This window comes from Micromys minutus (genome assembly GCF_963924665.1).
Source record: "Micromys minutus genome assembly, chromosome: 19".
Taxonomy (NCBI): domain Eukaryota; kingdom Metazoa; phylum Chordata; class Mammalia; order Rodentia; family Muridae; genus Micromys; species Micromys minutus.
The window spans coordinates 44,548,447-44,570,822 of record NC_137954.1 but is presented as its reverse complement, the minus strand read 5'-3'; the positions used below and the strand labels follow the sequence as shown (position 1 = coordinate 44,570,822).

The window sequence follows — 22,376 nt, the reverse complement described above, 5'->3', positions numbered from 1 at the left end:
TACACTACCCAGATGAGGACCTACCTATTGATTTGGAAAATACAAAGCAAGAGGCTTGGCATTGTAATCTTGTAGGGCAATAAAAAAAGGGGGACAGACCACCGTCCAGGGACAGTCATCACCTCTGCCGCCATCAGGTTTCTCAGCTGTCTAGCCTTTAGAACATTAACCTAAGAGGTTAACCCTTATCAGCCTACTCACAGGGTAGGTCACAGGAATCTAGAGCACAGGGTGCAATGTCAGCACTTGGACTCTGCTTATTTGCTTTCTAGTAATTACAAAATCCTTTTGTTGTTTCATTGCTCCTTTTTTAGTGCAGCCCAGGAGGTGCTGGAACTTGCTCTGTAGACCAGGCTGGCCTGAAACTCAGGAGATTCACTTGCCTCCGCCTCCCGAGTGTTAGGATTAAAGGCATGTGCCCAACTACACTCTGATTATTTGCTTTAGGCTCTGCTGGATAGCTCAGGCTGGCCTATAGCTTACAGTCCTCCTAGCTCAAGGCTCCCAAGTGTCAGGGTTACAGGTATGTTGCCACCATGCTGAGAGTCTGCTGACATTATTTACCTTGTAAAACACAGCGGGAGCTGGGGATGGTGACAAAATCCTGTAACCCCAGGACTGGGAGGCTGAGTGAGCAGACTCCTCAATGCTAACATGGATGGCGATGATGAAAACACTACAGCTTGGTAATAGAATGGCTGTCTAACATGTGTGAGGATCTATTAGGTTCAATTCCTGGCACCATGCACAGACACAGAGTTATTTTCAAAGACAGGAAGGATTAGGTAGAGGGTATTGGGGTTTGGCAGCTCCAGACCTTTGATAAGAACGGACAGAACCCCAGCAGAATATACTTGCTATGAAGGTGTTCTAACGTAAGTACATCAGGGAGAAAGGGAAGGCATCTGGACTCTCCCGTCCCACAGGAAGCAGCAGCACTTGCAGTATGAGGGGAAGGTCAGCTGCTCAGTCACCAGCACTGTCATCAGAGTAGCCAGAGAGGTCAAGCATAGACATCCTAGAGTCAGACAACTAAGTGTCAATTTTTGTCTGAACGCTTCTGCACTTTTTTCTTATTCTTAAAGAAGATGCCAGAGCCTGGCCTCGTTGAAGTGGGTCTGTCTCCAGGATCCTCTGCAACATCCGGCGACGGTCCACGGAACTGACTTCCATTACACAGTTATTTTGGGGGCCATGGTGGTCCACATTGCTTTAGGCCACATCATCTGATGACAGTTGAGTTTCATGCAATACCCAGTGAGATTTCCAATCTTCTACACAGTGGTTTTATTTTCCATGGCACCTGCTATTTTCACCAGTGGAGAACGGAGCCACCTGACCTCCATTTCTTGTGAGTCAGTGTCACCCAACAGCTCATCAGAATCTCCCACGGCTAAGCATCCCATGATGTCTTCGCTGGCCTCCTTAGTATTTTCTACATCGAAGACCTTAGTCCTTAACAGTCTCAGCAGTGAGATGGGTGGGCAGAGTGGGAATGGGTGGTGGTGGTGTATCGGAACTGATCTTCCGACTCACTCAATCATACAGCACAGCTTTGGCAGCCTGTTCTTGACGCTATATACCTGCCTTCTTCTCTCCCAAGCAACGGGCCACTGCAGACAGAAAAGTGCTCAGTGGTCTGCAGTTGGGAATCTCCAGCCTGCAGCGCTGAAGGACGGTCTCCACCGGGGTCACACGGTCTGCCAGCCTCTGCACATTTACTCAGAATGGATCCTGGGATAATGCCTGGTGCATCCAGCAGCCCGATAAACTTGTCTAGGTAGACCTCCTGCATGGATTCTGTGACACCAGGAAGAGCTCCCACACTACATGCACGGCTGAGCTTCAGGCTATTGATCAGACTGCTCTTCCCTCCAACCGGAAGGCCTACAACATTCAGGAATGTGGCTACGTTCTTCCCCCAGGTGGCAGCAGTTCCCCAGAACCCTCATGATGTTTTCGGCTCCAGAGGATGCTCAGTTTTTTAATAGGGACTCAGATGCCTGTTCCACTGGGATTTTTGCACAGAGTCAAGCTTTTGACCTGAAGATACAGGATCCTGGCCTTGAAAGCCACAGCTGGCAGTTCGCTGCGAAGGTATTTGAGCCACTTTCCCACACTCTCCTTGGGAACCCGATCTGTTTTATTCAAGACCAAGACCAGCTTCTTGGTGCCTTCTGACCAGAGGACAGTCCTCCATCCGGAATAGCAGCAGCCCATGTGTCTCTGGTATCTAGGACTTCAGTCATCACATCAGGGTACTCTACCACCGGTGTAATTCCTTCTAGGCCTTCCTTGAGGCCTCATCATCCAACTGAGGAAACATATTTAATTCCTGAAAAACATCTTCCCTTTGTTCAAACTCCCGCTGAAGTTTCAGATCATCCTGACAATAACTCTTCATGATCCCGTGTCTTTGTCTCTCTTGCCTCTGGGCAACCTGATGCTTCTCCCTTATCTCCATGACTCTTTTCTTCTTTAATTCACCCTCCCGACTGGCATGGTCATCGCCATGAACAATCTGGAAAATCAGATAATGGCCTGGAGGTTACGTTCTTCCCATTTTGCGGTGCGGGCTTCTAATAACCTTTAGAACCTCTACCTGTGTTTTGTGTTTGTGTCTATACTTCACCGTGATGATCAGTGAAGCTTGAAAAGAGAGATGTTCAGATCTGCCTGCGTCTCCCACACTTCCGGCACAGATCTCGGAGAGCTGCTAGAAGCCCAATGTCAAAGAGTGCGCAGCTAGAATCCCAGCCCAGCTCTTTCAAAGGTAACTTTTTAGATTAAAATGAAAAAAGCTTTTAGATAAATGATTCTAAAACTCAGAAATGATATTTCAGTAGGCAATTTTGAGGCTCTAATTATGAAAAAAATATAAATTTAATAGCAAAACAGTTAAAATTTTCGTTAAGACTGCAATTTTTATTTGACCACCAGGTGGCGGAATTGTTCTTATTACTAGGATAACAGATAGCTTCTTTTTTCTTTCTTTTTTTAAAAATTATTTTACTGGATATTCCCCATATTTACATTTTAAATGTTATCCTCTACCCCCTTCTCACATCTTCCCTCCCTCCCACTTGCTCGCATTGAAGGTGCTCCCTCTCCCAATCACCCTCTCCTCCTCTGCCTTGGCATTCCCCTACACTGGGAAAACACACCTTCACTGGATCAAAGGCCTCTTCTCGCAATGATGCCAGAAAATGCTATCCTCTGCTACATATGCAACTAGAGCTGTGGGTCTCTCGTGTGTGCTCAATTGTTGGTGTTTTAGTCCCTGGGAGTTCTGAAGGGTTTTGTTGGTTGATAATGTTCTTCCTATGAGGTTGCAAACTCTTTTAGCTCCTTCAGTCCTTTCTCTAGCTCTTCCATTGGGGTCCTCGTGTTTAGGCGATGGTTAATTGTATCTGTATGACTCTGGAAGAGGCTTTGAGAAGGCATCCATATCAGGTTCCTGTCAGGCAGCACTTCTTGGTATCAGCAATAGTGACTGGGTTTGGTGGCTGCAGATGGTATGGGTCCCCGGGTGAGGCAGTCTCTGAGTGATCTTTTCTACAATCCCTGCTCCTCTCTTTGACCTTGTATTTCCTCCAGTGAGTGTTTTGTTTTCCCTTCTAAGAAGAACTGAGGCACCCATATTTTGGCCTTTCTTCCCTTTGAGCTTTGTAACATCTGTGAATTGTTTCTTGGGTACTCAGAGTTTTTCTAAACCTGTTTTCTGTTGTCTGCTTGGTTGTTTTGCTGCTTTATGACAGGATCTTCATATGTAGTTCAGGACTGACCTTGAGTTTATAACCTCATTCTCTATTCTGGGACTACAGCTATGAGGAAACAAATCCAGCATCTGTCCTGGTTCATGATTCAATAGTTCTGTCCCTTTTATAGAAATTTCACTTTGATTTTTCTCACCACCATTATTTGTCATTTTCTATCTAATTCTAGGAGAATCATTTTCTCCTTGAAAATAATTGGAAACATTGACAGTTCAAAGAAAATGCAGTACTTTAAAAAATTATTTTGTAAATTCAGCTTTTATAATAACATTTTGTTTTCTTTTCTATTTAAAAATAGAATGGCAATTTCTTTGTTTTTGTTTTAACTTTACAGGGTTTTGTTTGGAGAATCCCCAACCATGGATGTTAGATGCTAGTATTTTAATAATTAACTCATTCATTCATTTATATTTGATTTTTTTATTGACTAATTATATCTTCACTTTATATCCCTGGCATGACTTTCCTTCCCACTTCCACTCTTTCACCCCCCTTCATCTGCAACCTCCCCCTTTCCCCTTGTTTCCTCCGGAAAGGGGAGGCCTCCTGTGGACATCAACCAACCCTGGCATACCAAATCTCACAAGAGTAGGAAAGGACATTTCCATTGAGGCCAAACAAGGCAGCCCAGTTTGGGGGAAAAGACCCAGAGGCAGTCAACGTAGTCAGAGATAGCCCTATTCCTGCCCCAGGACTCCCATATAAAGACCCAGCTGCACAGCTACTGCAAATGTCCAAAGGGCCTGGGTCCGTACCAGTCATGTTTTAACATTGGTAGTTCAGTCTCCTAGAGCCCCCATTGACCAAGGTTAGTTGGCTCTCCATATTTTCTGGTGCTGTCCTTGACCCTTATTGTTTATTCAATCCTTCCTTGTGATGCCTGCACCATGAACAGCTACTATGAATTGGACAAAAACCTGGTAGAGTTTGAAAGAAAGACACAACTCAATTATTTGTGTTACCATAAATATTTTACTCCATCTCCAACTCCAAATCCAACTGGCTCCAACTCCAGATATATACTTAAAAAGCAGTTACAATGGCAGTATGCAAATTTCCTAGCTACCCGGTGGAGGTGTCACCTCCTGGGGTGAAGGCTATATCCTGAAGTAACATAAGACAGAAAGAGGAACATCATGTGGAGTAGGGTTGTGACTGGGCATTAGTATTACAAAGGAAGGTGTGTTTTCCCAAAGTCAAGGCAGGCAAGTGGCCAGTTCTGCCAACCCTTAGCAGATGGGGGTTGGCCATAACTTCCAACACTTCCTTCTCCTCTTCTACTTATTTTTCTAAATAACTATATTTTATAATATAAATATTACTTGGGGACTGAATGATCAAAGGTGGGGTAGAAACTTCCAGTTAACTTGTACCATAATAAGGCTGTTTCAATTTCCTTTTATTCATTGAGACTGGCTTTGTGATGAGTTTATGGTCAATTTTGAAAAAGGTTCTGTGAGGTGCTGAGAAGATATATTCTGTAGAATTGAGATGTCATCTTGGTGGATATTTCCTTTGATTAGTATTAAATTATTTCTCCACATCTTCTGATTAATTTTGGCTCATAGTTTAGTTCATTAATATTAGAATGGCTACTCCAGCTTGCTTCTTTGGTCAGTTTGCTTGGAAAATGTTTTCCAGCCCTTTATTCTGAGGTAATACCTATTTTTGATGTTGAGGTATGTTTCTTGTATGCAGCAGAATGACGCACCCTGTTTCTGTACCTATTCTAATAGCCTTTGTCTTTTTATTGGGAAATGGAATCCATTGATATTGTGGGGCTTTGCCGATCCCAGCTGGCATTTAATAATACAGACACAGATGCATCTGTATAGCTGTCTCTCAGCAAGCCTCTAACTTCACCTGATTCACTCCTCTGCCTCTCTTCTCTGTTCCTGTGTTCCCTTCTATCTCTTTGCATTTGTCTTTCTCTCAGTACTTCTGCCTTAGCTCCAGATACCAGCCTTTTATTATGGAAAACGTGATACTCCTTACTGAGGACTGGAGCAGCTTGCCTTTTCCTCTTGGGCAGATGTGAAAGCACCAACTGTTTACATACCCTGCTAGCCTGGCACCTCTAGCCCAGCAAATACCAATGGAGAATACAGGGACATACCTAACAACATATGTGGGGGTGAGTTATCCCAACACATTAATGTTGAGAGATATTAAAGGACCAATGGTTGTTAATTCCTGTTATTTTAATGTTGTTGTTAGTGGTGTTGTGTGTGTGAGTGTATGTGTGTGTGTGTTTCTTCTGGTGTGAAATTGCTTATTTCCTGTGTTTTCTTGGGTGTAGTTAATCTCTTTGTATTGGAGTTTTCCTTATCGTATCTTCTATAGGGATGAACTTGTGTATATTTATTGTTTAGATGGGGCTTTTGCCTTGGAATATTTTAAAGACTGAACATTTTTCTGGATATAGTAGTTTGGACTGGCTTGTTTGTGTCTCTGAGAGACTGCAAGACATCTGTCCATTCCCTTTTGGCTTTCAAAGTCTGTTGACAAGTCAAGTATAATTCTATTATGTCTGCCTTCATATGTCACTTGGGGACTTTAATTTTCTTTCCTTGTTCTGCATAGTGTTCTGATTATTATGTGGCATGAGCATTTTCTTTTATTGCTCAATCCAATCTACTTTGTGTTGTGTTAGCTTCTTGTATGTTTATAGGCATCTCTTACTTTAGGTTAGAGAAATTTTCTTCTATGATTTTACTGAAAATATTGTCTGGGACATTGACCTGAGAATGTTCTTTTTTTATTTCTATTATTCTTATATTTGGTCTTTCCATAGTATCCCAAGTTTTTTTTTTTTTTTTTTTTTTTGTCAGAAGCTTATGATATTTAAGTTTCTTTGATGTATCAATTTCTTTCATTGTATCTATGTCCAAAATTCTTCTTTCTCATATATTCTGCTGTTGTTGGTTACATCTGAAGTTTCTGCTCTCTTATATACATCTCCATCTCGAGGATGGCCTCAGTTTACAATTATTATTTTAATTGCCACTTTTCCCATTTTTTTAGATCAAGGGCAGTTTTATTTATTTCCTTCCCCTGTCTAATTGTAGTTTCCTGAACTTCTTATAGGTATTTATCCATTTCCTTCTTAAAGGCCTCCATCCTCTGTGTAATATTGAATTTATGGTCATTCTCCTATGGTTCACCTATGTTAGGACATTGAGGGTTTGTTGTTGTAGGATAACTGGGTTCCTGTGGAGCCTTATTACTCTTACTATTGCTTCTGTTCTTATGCTGGACTTTAGCCATCTTGTTTTTACAATTATTAGAGGTTTAGATGCTTATTTCTAAGTTTATCTGAGTGGTTTGTTTCTTTGTTTGCTTGTATTTGGAGGCTATTTCTCATGGCTTCTGTTTCTTCTCTGTCTTCTTTCCTGAGTACCCTGGGGTTCTGAAGGTTAGTGAGTACTCAGGTCTAGTAGGGTCTCTCCCCTAGGTAACTTGTGGTCTTTATGGCCTCTGTGGTCAGGTAAGGATGTGCTTCAGGTTGCCTTCATGGTCACCATCCTTTAGAATATAGAATATGTTCTTTGTGCTACCAGGCCTCCAGTCTGATTCTCTCTTCAGGATATCATAACTACAACCCTTTAAGGGTTCTGTCAGAAACTGTGATAGTCTAAAAAAGAGAAAGGCATATACACATTTGCCTCACTGCTGGTATCAGACTATTGAGAAAATAGATCCCAAGGACCCAGAATTTCACAAGAAGTCCTATGCTTGGAGGGAGGGGAAAACTGAAAGACTGAAGCCTGTTTCTAGCCAGAGAAAAAACTTGTTACTAAGAAAGAGATTCCATATAATTCAGACAAGTGATTAGAACACTTTGGAGGTGTGTGGTTTACACCTTGACCACAACTGCATAGGTAAACATTTGTTGTGCCTTTTGTTTAAATCTGACCTCATGACAATATCTAGAAGACAAACTCGAGGGTTATTTTATTGCTTTATTTGGTTTTTTTTTGTTGTTGTTGTTTCTTTTATGTGTTTGTAAAAATGATTGCTAATATTCTGTACAATTTAATTAATGCTGAAAATTAATATATTGGCAGTTATTCCTTAACCAATTAGTTCCCCAAAAAGAGTCCTTTTAACATTAGTGTGGGCCTTAACTGGGCAGACTCTTAACTAGCTGATCTAGGTTAACCTGACCACCTCACCCCATCCAGCCCTGTGACTAGCTATAACTTCCTGAGATGTAGTCATGTCCATCTCTTTTCATGTCTTTTGGAAAAAGGTCTTTCCCCTTTTTTTCTTCCAAGAGTTCCTTTACCTCTGTACCAGGAAGTCCCACCTTTCTCTCTTAACTGGCCAATAACAAGCTTTAGACTTTATTGACTAACCAGGGAAGCAAGGTTTACACAATGAAAGCAGCTGTACATAAGAATTTGCTAACCCCAGAAAGCTCTGAATAAGCAAGAAACAATTCACAAACCTTACTAAACTCAAAATCAAGGAAGGCCAAAACATGGAAGCTTCAGTCCTTCTTAGAAGGAAGAATAAAACACTCCCTGGAGGAGGGACAGGATCAGGTAGAAGAGCAGGGATTGAAGAGGGGATCATTCAGGGGCTGCCTCACTTGGGGATCTACCCCATGTGCAGCCACCAAGCCCAAACACTATAGCTGATGGAGGAAGGTGTTTGCTGGCAGGAACCAGATAGTGGTGCCTCCTCCAGGGCTTCACCAGAGTCATGCAGCTGAGTATCATTGCAGCTAACTATCACACTGAGCATGGGGACCCCAGTGGGTGCCTGGGTGGGGGAAATAAAGGAGCTGAAGGGGATTGCAGTCTCATGGGAAGAACAACATTGACAACCATCCAAATCCTTCATAGCTCCCATGGACTAGAACACCAACCATTGAGCACAAATTGAGAAGCCCATTGCTCCAATTGCATATGCAGCAGAGCATAGCAGTGTCTGGCATCAATGTGAGAAGAGACCTTTGGTCTAGGGAGGGCATATTTTCCCAATGTAGGGTAATGCCAAGGCTCTGAGGTGGAGAGAATGATTGGGAGCTAGTGTACCTTTGTGAAGACAAGTAGAGGAAGATGAGGAATGGGAGCAGGGTGGGCAAAGGGGATAACATTTCAAATGTAAATGCAGAGAGTATCTAATAAAAATAATAAATTTGTTCCTGTTGGGCAACCAAATTGAAGGGTATAAAATTTGTTAGTTGGATATATAGCAGCACTAGATCAACTCTAACACCTTTGTTCAGTGTGGTATTGCAGAAAAAAATGATTTTATCTGTTCTTCACTATCTTTAGTTAGTCATGGGTGTTAGGGCCTAGCTTGTTAGTGATACCAATACCCAACAAAGAAAGAAAACTTCAGACCAGTTTCCCTTATGAATATCAATGCAAAAATGCTCAATAAAACTTTAGCAAACTGAATCCAATAATACATCAAAATGACTATACAACATGACTAAGTATCTTGTATATTGGCTAGTTTGATCTTTGGAGCTGATATTTACTTATCAGGGACTGTATACCATAAGTGTGTATTGGTGATTAGGCTACCTCACACAGGATGATATTTTCTAGATCCATTCATTTGACTAAGAATTTCAAGAAATCATTGTATTTCATAGCTAATTGGTACTCCATTATGTAAATGTACCACATTTTCTGTATCCATTCCTCTGTTGAAGGACATCTGAATTCTTTCCAGCTCCTGGCTATTATACATGAGGCTGCTATGAGCATGGTTGAGCATGTGTCCTTGTTGTATGTTGGAGCTTCTTTTGGGTATATGCCCAGGAGAGGTATAGCTGGGTCCTCAGGCAGTACTATGATCAATTTTCTGAGAAACCTCTAGATTTATTTCCAGAGCAGATGTTGAACATTTCTTTAGGTACTTCTCAAGAATTCAATACTCAGTTGAGAATTCTTTGTTTAGACCTGTACTCCATTTTTTAATAGTTGTTATTTAAGTTGCTAAAGTCTAACTTCTTGAGTTCTTTCTATATACGGGATATTACCCCTCAATCAAATGTAGGATTGGTAACGATCTTTTCCCAATCTGTTGGTTGTTGTTTTGTCCTAATGAAAGAGTCCTTTGCATTCCAGAAGTTTTGAAATTTTATGAGGTCCCATTTGTCCATTCTTGATTTTACAGCATAAGCCACCGGTGTTCTGAAAAATTTCCCTGTGTTGATGTGTTCAAGGAACTTCCTCTTTTTCCTATTTATTAGTTTGGGTGTATCTAGTTTTATGTGGAGATTATTGTCCATTTGGACTTGAGATCTGTACAGGGAGATAAATATGGATCCATTTGGATTCTTCTACACGCTGACCACCACATGAACCTGTATCATTTGTTGAAAATGCTGTCTTATTTCCACTGGATGGTGGTAGCTCCTTTGTCAAAGATCAGGTGACCATAGCTGTATTCGTTCAATTCTGGGTCTTTGATTCCATTTCATTAATCTATTTACCTGGCTCTGTACAAATACCATCAGTTTTTATCACAAGTGATCTGTAATACAGCTTGACGTCAGGAATGGTGATTCTCCCAAAAGTTCTTTTATTCTTGAAAATAGTTTTCAATATACTAGGTATTTTATTATCCAAATAAATTTACAAATTGCTCTTTCTAACTCTATAAAGAATTGAGTAGGTATTTTGAGGGGTATTACATTGAATCTATAGATTGCTTTCTGCAAGATGGCCATTTTTACTACATTCACTCTGCCAATTTATGAGTATAAGAGATCGTCTATCTTCTGAGATCTTCTTCAATTTTTTCTTCAAAGACTTGATGTTCTTGTCATACAGGTATTTTATTTGCTTGGTTAGAGTCAGACCAAAGTATTTCATATTATTTGAGACTATTGTGAAGAGTGTCATTTCCCTAATTTCTTTCTCAGCCTGTTTATGCTTTGATTAGAGGAATGCTACTGATTTGTTTGAATTAACTTTGTATCCAGCTACTATGCTAAAGTTTGTTTATCAGCTCTTGGAGTTCTCTGGTGGAATATTTGGGACCACTAAAGTATATTATCATATCATCTGCAAATTCTGATATTTTGACTTCTTCCTTTTCAATTTGTATCACATTGACATCCTTTTGTTTTCTAGATGCTCTGACTAGGAATTTGAGAACTATACCGAATACATTGAGAAAAAAGTGGACTGCTTTGTCTAGTCCCTGATTTTAGTGAGATTGCTTAAAGTTTCTCACCATTTAGCTTGATGCTGGCTACTGCTTTGCTGTTTGTTGCTTTTACTATGTTTATGTATGGGCCTTGAATTCCTGCTTTTTCTAAGACTTTTAACATGAAGGGGTGTTGAGTATTGTCAAATCTTTTCTCAGCATCAAATGAGATAACCATGTGTTTATTTTTCCTTTTGAGATTGTTTGTATAGTGGATTATGTTGATAGATTTCTATATATTGAACCATCCTTGCATCCTTGGGATGAAGCCTATTTGATCATGGTGATTGAACATTTTGATGTGTTCTTAGATTTAGTTTTCAAGAATTTTATTGAGTCTTTTTGAATCGATATTCATAAAGGAAATTTGCCTGATGTTTTCTTTCTTTGTTTGGTCTTTGTGTGGTTTAGGTATAAGAATAATTGTGGCTTCCTAGAAAGAATTAGGTAGAGTTTATTCTGTTTCTATTTTGTGGAATAGTTTGGTATTAGGTCTTCTATGAAGGTCTGACAGAATTCTGCACTAAACCAGTCTGGTCCTGGGCTCTTTTTGGTTGCAAGGCATTTGATGACTGTTTCTATTACTTTAGTGGTTATGGGGCTGTTTAGATGGTTTATCTCATTCAGATTTAACTTTGCTACCTTATTTAACTTTGGTATCTATCTAGAAAATTGTCCATTTCTTTCAAAATTGCCAGGTTTTTATTTTTTTAGTATAGGCTTTTATAGTAGGATCTGATGTTTCTTTTTAATTTCCTCAGTTTCTGTTGTTTATGTCTTCCTTTCCATTTCTGATTTTTTTTTTATGTGAATACTCTCTCTGTGCTCTCTTTTTTTTCTGGCTAAGAGTTTATCTATCTTGTTGATTTTCTTAAAGAAATAACTCCTGGTTTTGTTAATTATTTGTATAGTTCTTTATGTTTCTACTTGGTTAGTTTCAGCCCCGAGTTTGATTCTTGTTGTTCTAGAGCTTTCAGGTATGCTGTCAAGCTGCTAGTGAATGCTCTCTCCAGTTTCTTTTTGGAGACACTCAGAGCTATGAGTTTTCTTCTTAGCACTGCTCTCATTGTGTCCCATAAGTTTGAGAAGGCTGTGCCTTCATTTTCATTAAATTCTAAAACGTCTTTAATTTCTTTCTTTATTTCTTCCTTGACCAAGCTATCATTGAGTAGAGCTTTGTTAAGCTTCCATATGCATGTTGACTTTTTGTTGTCTTTGTTGTTATTGAAGACCAGCTTTAGTCCATGGTGGTCTGATAGAATGCATGAGAGTATTTCAGTCTTCTTCTTTCTGTTGAGGCCTGTTTTGTGAACGATTATATGGTCAATTTTGGATAAGGTGCCATGGAGAGGTGCTGAGTAGAAGGTATAATCTTTTGTTTTAGGATTAAATGTCCTATAGTTGTCTGTTAAAACAATTTGGTTCATAAATTCTGTTAGTTTCTCTGTGTCTCTGTTCAATTTCTGCTTCCATTTCCATAATCCGTCCTTTGATGAGAGTGGGGTGTTGAAGTCTCCCACTATTATTGTGTGTGGTACAGTATGTGCTTTGAGCTTGAGTAGCGTTTCTTTTATAAGTGTTGGTGCCCTTGTATTTGTATCATAGATATTCAAGATTGAGAGTTCATCTTGATAGATTTTTCCTTTGATGAGTAAAAAGGTGTCTTTCCTTATCTTTTTTGATGACTTTTGGTTGATAATCTGATTGATTCTGTATTAGGAAGTCTACTCCAGTTTGTTTCTTGGGACCATTTGCTTGGAAAAATTTTTCCCAACCCTTGACTCTGAGGTAATGCTTGTCTTTGATGTTGAGATGAGTTTCGTGTATGCTGCAAAATGCTGGATCCTGTTTATATATCCACTCTGATAGTCTATGTCTTTTTATTGGGGTATTGAGTCCATTGATATTAATAGATATTAGGGAATAGTGATTTTTGTTTCCTCCTATTTTTGTTTTTAGAGGTAGTATTATACTTGTGTGCTTTTCTTCTTTGGGATTGTTTCATGAAGATTAAATTCTTGCTTTCCTAGTGTGAAGTTTCCCTCCTTGTGATGAAGTTTTCCATGTATTATCCTTTGTGGGGCTGGATTTGTGGACAGATGTTGTATAAATTTGGTCATGCCCTGAAATATATTGGTTTCTCCATCTATGGTAATTGAGAGTTTTGCTGGATTTAGTAACCTGGGCTGACATTTCTGCTTTCTTAGGGTCTGTATGAATTCTGTCCAGAATCTCTGTCGTTCATAGTCTCTGTTGAAAAGTCTGGTGTAATTCTCATTTGTTTGCCTTTATATGTTATCTGTTCTTTTCACCTTACTGCTTTTAGCATTCTTTCTTTTTTTGAACATATGCTGTTTTGACTAGTATACGTCATGAAGAATTTCTTTTCTGGTCCAATATATTTGTGGTTCCGTAACAGTCTTCTATGTCTGTGGTCATCTCTTTCTTTAGGTTAGGGTAGTTTTCTTTTATAATTTTGTTGAAAATATTCACTGGATCTTTTAGTTGGGAGTCTTTGTCCTCTTCTATACCTATTATCTTTAGATTTGGTGTTCTCATTCTGTCCTGGATTTCCTAGATATTTTGGGTAAGAAACGGTTTGATTTTCTTTCACAGTTGTGTCAATGTTTTCTATAGAATATTTTTTCCTGACATTCTATCTTCTATCTCTTGTATTCTGTTCATGGTGTTAGCATCTATGACTCCCGATCTTTTTCCTAAGTTTTCAACTTCAGGGTTGTCTTCTTTTATGATTTCTTCATTGTTTCTATTTCTGTTTTCAATTCCTTCACCTTTTTGCTTTCTTATAATCTTGTGCTTGCCTCTTGCCATCTTGTTATTGGTGATGCTAGGTCATCGTGTAGTCTCTAACTGGAGCTTATCTCTCTTGTGGGTCTGTGGCCCATGGTCTCTGGAGCAATATTGCTCCTGTGTGTTCGGCTCTCTGTGAGTTTAGATGGCAGTGCCCAGTCCTGATGCAACTGTGTCAACTTTGTCCTTGGGCCGGCTCTGCTACCTGTGCCCTGAGAGTTCCATGTGACCTCTCCCAGGGTAGTCAGTGGAGAGGGCATATGGACTTACCCCTAAGCTCAGGGGTGAGAGCACTCCTTCGGTTCTTCTGAGTGTCCAACAACCTGCTGGCAGGCTGCTAGACTTGATGAAACTTTTTATGGATATATCTTTTTTTAGGTTAAGAAATTTTTGTTTTACAATTTTGTTGAAGATGTTTATTGTCCCTTTAAGTTGGGAATCTTCCCTCACTTCTCTACCTACTAACCTCAGGTTTGGTCTTCTCATTGTGTTCTGGATATTTTGCATGTTTTGGGTTAGGACTTTGTGCAGTTTGCATATTTTGACTGTTGTGTCAATATTTTTTATGGTATCTTTGCACCTGAGATTCTCTCTTCTATTTCTTATATTCTGTTGGTGATGCTTGAGTTTATGACTCCTGATCGCTTTCCTAGGTTTTCTACCTCCACTGTTGTCTCCCTTTGTGATGTCTTTCTTGTTTCTTTCTCTGTTTTTAGATCCTAGATGGTTTTGTTTAGATCCTTCATCTGTTTGCTTGTGTTTTCCTGTGTTTTTCTAAGGGCTTATACCTGTTTATTTGTGTTCTCCTGTATTTCTTTATGGGATTTATTTTTGACCTTTTAAAAATCCTCCAATATCATCATGAGTTATGATTTTAAATAATAATCTTGCTTTTCTGTTGTATTTTGGTACCCAGGACTTGCTGTGGAGGGGAAACTTGGTTCTGCTGATGCCACATGGCCTTGGTTTCTGTTGCTTGGGTTCTTAGACTTGCCTCTTACCATCTGTTTATCTCTGGTGTTAGTTGGTCTTGCTGATTCTTACAGTGGCTTCATCCTCTTGCAATTCTGTGTGTCAGCACTACTGGGGGAACAGTTCTATTCCTTAGGTTCTGGGTAGACATAGCTGTGGCACAGGGTCAGCACAAGATGTAGATCAAAACCTGAAGGATCCTTTTATAGACTGCTTCTCTGTTCCTGTTTCCTCAGAGCTACTGGCAGGACTCACAGAGCAGAAGTTGTGGTATTACCTGTGCTCTCGGGGGTTTTGGCACCTATGGGAGATCAGCACTCTCCCATAGGGGTCTGGGTATAGAGAACTGTAGCACAGAGTCATTTCTGGGAGCAGGAGGAATCCAAATAAATCTTGTCCCAGACTGCTCCTTGGTTCCAGTGTCCTGGTGCTTGGGGTGGGTTCCTCATGAGACAGGAATTTGAGCAGTGATGGTCTCCTTTGTGCTCTCAGATATGTCAGTGCTTTTGTGAGACTGGTTCTCTCTCAGGTGTCTGGGTCCCTAGTCACTTACATTTATTATTAAGAAATGATTTAAGAAAAAAAAGAATGACATGACATTTATTTTAATTTTTTCACTAAAACAAATATAACACATTTCAATGACTTCATTTTGTTGAATGAATTTTTATCACTATAGAACTATGAAAGTCATAAATCCAAGCATTTTAAAATATATTGGTGGGTACATCAAGTAGGCAGGTTACAGAAAACTGAGGGAACCTATGCTATTGCTTGAAAACAGTATCTGATAATGCTAGCATTTGGGTTGGTCTAAGCTAGTGTCTATTAAGTTGATGAATTTTATAGAGGCTTACCTGCAAGTCCCATAGATGTTAGGTCAGAAGAGAAATAGACAATGAAGAATTTTTTAAGAGGGATAAAGATAGCACAAGATAAGTTGTCCTTAGATTTGCTCATTTTAACTTTCTCCAATCATCTGAATAGACCTGTTTTCATGAGGTAGTGGTTGCATAGGCTTTTACTTCCAGCACTCAGGCAGATCTCTGTGAGTCCCAGGCCAGTCTGGTCTACAGATTGAGTTCCAGAATAGCTAGGGACACACAGAGAGATCATATCTATAAATAAATAAATGAATGAACGAATAAATGAATGAATGAATGACAAAAAAGGAAACAAAACAGGAATTGTCTTGGTCTTTTTCCTGTTGCTATGATAAAACACCATAGCAAAGGTAACTTATAAAAGGAAAGGCTTATCTGAAAAAAAAAAAAAAAAAACCTGGTAAAACTGAGCTAAGGCCAGTTGCCCCAGCTACCCTGAAGGGACTGTAGGAGTTTCTCCTGCTCCTGATACCAGGCCCTGTCACATAGCTACAGCTTCCCATAGAGATATTTGTGGCTATCAGTTATATAGGGATATCATCTCCAAGCCTTTACATATAGAGAAGACATCGCTAATGTCTCAGACCAAGCCAATAGGAAGCACCTACTGGAAGACTCCAACCTACCTTAAAAGTGTATATAAGATTCTATTCAGAAGGAATAAAGGTGTGTAAGAATTACTCCATCCTCTGAGAACATCTGTCATAATAGATGTAATACTGCCATACAAGAGAACCACTCTCTCAAAGCTTTCACTACCAGAAGCTCCTCTGCACTCCCCTTGCTAGCTAACTGGCCCTCTACTGGGTCAGCCTAGCTTCAGTCAGTGTAGCATCTCTGAGTAACAGCAGCTACGGGGGCAGTGGCACCAGAGTAGCAGCAGCTGAGGTGGTGGAGGTGATTCTTCCTCTCTACTCATGCCCTTTCCCTTTTGCTTGAACCCTCCTGCTAGGCTAAGCCAGAGGTCTCTGCAGATAGCCTCTGATACGCAGATCAATAGTTTTAGAGACATATGGTCTATCATCATCCCTAGGAGAAGCATGGCAGCAGGCAGGAGTGGAGGCAGAAAGAGCAAGGTGAGAGCTCACATCATAAGATACCATCAGGAGACAGAAAGTGAAATGGGGTTGGGCCTAGAGTTTTTAACACCTCAAAGCTCACTGCCAGTAATATCCTTCTTCTATCAAAGCCATCTTCCTAAATATACCGTAATGATAGATAACAATTATTAACTATTATACCAGAATAATAGATCCACAAACTGGGAGTTAACTATTCAGACTTGTGAGCTGATGGGGAACATTCTCTTGCATAATAGAATATTTGACAATGTATGGCATTTTTCCCCCCCTAGGAACTTTCTTAGGTGGCATACATTCTTACGTGGCATAATATTTATTTTCAAGCAGTATTTACTTCATGAATATATGATAATTTAATAATATAAAAGTAATCTAATAATATAAAAACTAATCTCTTGGTGATCTAAACTGAAAATAGAAGAGCTTATTTTCTTGAATTCTTATTCTCCAGCTGTACCCCATCCTGCTGATTCTCAGAGCCAGTCTTGAGAAAAGCTATGAAGAAAAACTGATGTTTTTCAATATGCTTTATAATTTTATCATCCATGGAAGTACCAGAGCAGAAACTATCAAAATTAAATGGGAAATGAAAACTGTATGCCAAGCCATTGCAACTGGGAAGGAAGGACAGACCATAGCCTGAACTTAGCTCTGATGAAACAAAGGTGTTTCCATTTTCTGAAAGTAGGTTTACATTGTAGAACATTTTATATTGGCCTGACTTTAACAAGTGGAAAAGTAATTTCTTACATTTCCACGACAGAAGGCAACTTTACATGCTGCAGTGCAAGTTACTGAAGGTTTGCCACTGATACCTCATGGGGCCTACCAACATAAATGAACACCTTCTTGATAGTTTCACAGTTGGATAACACTGGAGGCTTGAAGAAGGGTCTCCCGTCTCAGTCTACACTGAATTTACAGCTTAAAAGAACAGAGTGTCAATGTGACAAACTCTCTGAAGCAAAAATTACATGAGAGGGACAAGTGAGACAATCAGAAAGAAGTTATTCTACCTACTGTCATGCTGAAGGAAATATCAAAGCTCTTATGGTTTAGAGACGCACACATTCTTTGACTTGGCTTAATTGGCCTGCAAGTTGCACTAAGAAGCTTTTATTCAATATTATCTGTGATCACTTGGCATTTGAGTTTGGATTCAGGACCTCCGTGATACAAGAGCCCTTCTTAAATTTTAGTCTGACTTATTGTATTATATTTTTAATTAAACAGCCCATCTGTCAATGGATTTGTGGCCTTAATCAGGCAAACCAAATAGAGCAATTAGTTACTCGTGTTTGAAAAAAAAAGATAAGCCACAGTGTTCTCAACAGACATTGATCCTGCTTTTATGTTTATAAATTCTGTTGCTCAGAATGGTAGTCATAAAAGACCCACTGTGAAGTAAGAAGACAGCGATAACAAGGCTCACACACACTGAAGCTAATTACCTGCAGTAAATGGTTTGAATGTGGGCCAATACAAGATCAGGGAGTAAGCATTTAAAGCCACTATAATAGAAGACATGAAATGAGACAAAAGAAATGAGGGATGGAAATGTAATGTGTGGAAAAAAATCATATGGGAGATTAAGAAAATTACATTGCTATTGTGTTTTATTCCAGTGCAGTCAATGACCTTCACTGACAATGGTTCATAAATTGAGCCAGAATGGCACACAGGTTAACTCCGTTTTGTTTCCCCCTGTTTCTTCCCTTATCTTTTCCCCTTTATGAGTTGGATAATTAGCTGCATTGCACGTACACAATCCATATACAGGAAGCCTCAGTGAATGGAGATGAAACAGGCTGTGATTATCTAGCTGAAGACAGGAATTTTTCAGTGGCGGATCCTTTGTCAGCTACCTCACAGCTAGCCGTGTGTATTAATAACTACTTAGGTGAGGAATGCAAGAGTTGTCAGAGTGTTCTCTCATATTTCAGTGAATCGCTTCCCATGTGTGTTATGATCCTTTGCTGGCCGGATGTTTCTATGTGGGTAGAAGGCCTTTTTTTTTGTAATTACTCCAAGCTCATATACGTATAAGTATGAATAATAAGCTTCTTCCTTTTATAGCACTGGACACAGACATTCATATGGGAAAATGAAAAGTAACTTGGCACTGCTCTGAGTCTTTGTTTTTTTTTCCTACAAAAAGATGGTTATCTTAGATCCATTTACAACTCAATGAATAGTCAGTTAACTTGGAGAAGCTGAGAGGGAGCAAATGCCTTTCTATAATAAGACACAGACCCAGTGATTTAACTATAATCCTGAACAGTAGACCATCAGTGCAGAGATTAGGCTCTGGCTCATGAGTTTGATGCTCAGCTCACCTAGACACACAAAAAGGGTTGATATTTCTGCTTAATAACAAAGTTAGTGCAAAATAAGAATATATTCACTTCCTGAAGTTTAATAGTTATTTCAAATGGTACCACACAAAGATTCCATTGATGATAGATGTTCCTATAGGATTTTATTTGATGTATTGCATATTGATGAGCCACGTTACTACACTTTCTTGAATTCAAAACTAAGTACATTTGTTTTATTTTTAAATAATAACAGTTCCTAACATGTGTTCATAATGGATCTTCTGCAGCATCCCAAACTTTGAAATAATATTTGACAAACCCATCCTTTTTTCCTGTCCCAAGTTGATTTTCAGAGCTAATTGCTACTATTTATTAGTTATTTTAATTTATTGATGAGACAGATTTGCCAGAATGTTTATAGCCATAGCTACTTAAGCTCAACCACCCACTCTTGTTGGGCTAATTTTAAAAGATGATAATAGTGAAAAACAGAAGAAAGATTATTCCATATGGCCATGTTGGGAAGAGGAACAAAGAAACTCTGCAGCTCCATCTCCATCTCTTTACCGTCTTGGCATGAAGTTGAGATTAACGTAGAGGGCCAGAGTGAGCTATACATCTTTTTTATTTTGTTTTTTAATACCTTGATCTTTGCTTACTGTTTGTTCACATTTACATATTCATGGCATTTGACAACCAATTTGAAATTCCTTGGCTTTAGGTAGCTTTGGTGCCTGTTGATAGTCTGTTGCCGTAACTCCCTGAGTTAAGGTCACCAAGACCCCAGAGAGATTCTTTTGATCTGAAAAAATAAATCATTGTCAATAGAATAAGATTTTTGGAGATGAGGACCATGCAGGCTTTTGGCATTCATTACCTCAGTGGTCTAATAACCAAAAAGGAGGAACACAGTTTCTTTTCTTCAGAATAGCTCATTTGTTCTGGGATGGGTGTAATAGTGCCTTGCTATGTGGCCCACACTGGCTTTCAGTTTGCGATGGAGCTCAGACTGGTTGTAATCTTCTCACTGCAGCCTCTTGCCTGTTGAAATTATAGGTGTGTTTCGCCTAAACACAGTTGAAAAAAAATTGCTTCTTTTTAAAAAAAGAGATTCCAAAATATGAAACTCTGTGAACAATGGTATCACCTAAAGGAAAAGAGCAGTTAAATGTAAGGAAAGCATTCTGTAAGGTGGCAATTTATACACACAATAGATCTCAGTGCTCTCTTTTCCTAAAACTTCTCAACCCTGGAGGTCCCTGTGAATTTGTAGCTGCATGCTAAGATGAGGTATGACAAACAAAAACTCGAAACAACAAACTTTCCTATTGAAACAATAGAAAAATGTTGTCTTATTTCTTCTTTCAAACGATTTCTTTTAGGAAACTGAGATTATCTTTTTCAAAAATATGTATCTTTGAAAAGCTAGATAAGTGAATCCAGGGATCTTGTCCCTCCTCAAAAACATGGGAACCATTTCTTTGAAGTAAAATTATTAGGGCAGAGAGATCCATTCTCTTGGTCTTTGTTCAATTGCTGATAAAAGATGCCATGACCACAGCAACTCTTATAAAAGAAAATAGTCATTTTGGGGTAGCTTACAGTTTCAGAAGTTGAGTACATTTTAATCATGGACCAATAGATTATTACTAGTGGACAAGGCAGTACATAGGCAGAGATGGTCATGGAGAGGTAGTTGAGAGTTCTATATCAGATCCTTAGGTATTAGGAAGAGACAAGAGACCTGGCTTGAGCATTTGAAAACCTTAAGTCCACCACAAGTGACACACTTTCTCCAACAAGGCCATACCTAATCATTGTCAAGTAGTAGCACTCTCTAATACTAAATATTCAAATATCTGAGCCTATGGCGGCCACTCCTATTCAAACCTCTACAGACATTATACTAGTTCTTATGAGAAGCCTAAATTGGTCAGGAGCCTGTTGCTCACAGTACCTCCAGGTATAAAGATAAGGGTGTACCTTTTCCTGTGAATTTTCCCACAGATCACTACGGTTTAGGAATTAAACTTCCCATGGTCTATATGATGCTATGTCCTTGAGAAGTAGTTATTTTTATCCTGAAACCACACAGGCAGTGGGTCCTACCTGCTTGGCTAAATAATGTACTGGGGATTTTTCCTGCCGCATATTCTCTTTGGGGGGCTGGGCTGTGGTGTACATCATAGTCTGGTTTTAGTGTGTGTTTAATAATAAAATGGTTCTTGCTGTTTCTTCTTTTGTAGAGAGATTTTATTTGCTTGTTTTTGATTTTTAATTTTGGTTAAGTGGAGACTGTTTTCAAGTACATTTTCCCAACCCACACTTTTATGTTTACACTGAGGAAAAGGAGTTCTAAGTTAAAACACACAAACAAAAAGAACAACATGTCAATCAAAGCAAGTCATAAATACATCACCACAAAAGTTGGAAAATAAAGAAACATAATTATATTTTTGGCTTTATAACCCTTGAAGATATAAATCATAAGTAAATGAAAAGATAAATATGATGAGTGGGTGATTATAGAGCAAATATTATAAGAGAATTAGTATTTCCACTCACGCAGTGAGGGTATGTTCAGTAGATAGCAGCTAGAACTGATAAGCAAGGAGGCATTGATTAGTTCCAGAAACTATAATTGGAAATGGATATTAGATGTGAGTGTGTGACTTTTGTTGCACAGATGGTTGCTGAGGATTAAAATAAGAGGGAAATGTAGGCACTGGCTGTAAACTTTTATCTTCATCAATAAAGATACTTACTTTGAAATCCTTGAATATTTTATTTATAGAAATGATAGTTTAAAATCTGTAGATTCAAAGAGGAAACCTGGATTTTTAAAGTAAAAGCCTTGACTCACAAAGGAAGGATTTTTGGATTTTCAGTGGACTGTATTAAACACACTTTAAAATTTTCTGAACTTGATGCCCTCTCTCTTGCTGTTTTTTTCATTCTATTTCTCCCTCTACTTCTCCCAGGATCTGAGGGAAAGGATGCTCAGAAATCAGTGGATCTTAAGTTGAAGCATGCATTTTAAAGATGTAGGCCAAAGTGTCCATTTGTGAGCATTGTGACTTTCTGACACCGTGTCTACATTTTGAGTGGTGCTAAAACTATCAGTTCTGGAGGGACAGTCAGCCAGTTAGCTTTTGACAACTGTTCCTGTCCTTTATTTCTATTTTGTGCACTTACATTCAATGCTTTCTAGCACTAATACAGAAGTTTTTGAAATTAGATTGACTATGGATCAATTACATGTCGAGGTTCAGCTTGGGTACACACATATATACGACTTCCATAAGCATCTATTTTCTCACAGACTGTTAGGATTGAGGATCCTTCCTTAACCACAAT

The 22,376-nt window shown here is 39.1% G+C and overlaps 1 pseudogene across 1 annotated transcript; it reads right to left on the bottom strand.

Moving 5' to 3' along the window:
* Positions 1–966: 966 nt before the first annotated feature.
* Positions 967–21,203, bottom strand: LOC308433268 (guanine nucleotide-binding protein-like 3-like protein; annotated as a pseudogene). Its single transcript has 2 exons — positions 21,129–21,203; positions 967–2,521 (listed from the first exon to the last, which is right to left on the bottom strand). The product of its transcript is annotated as a guanine nucleotide-binding protein-like 3-like protein (transcript).
* Between the last annotated feature and the right edge of the window lie 1,173 nt (positions 21,204–22,376).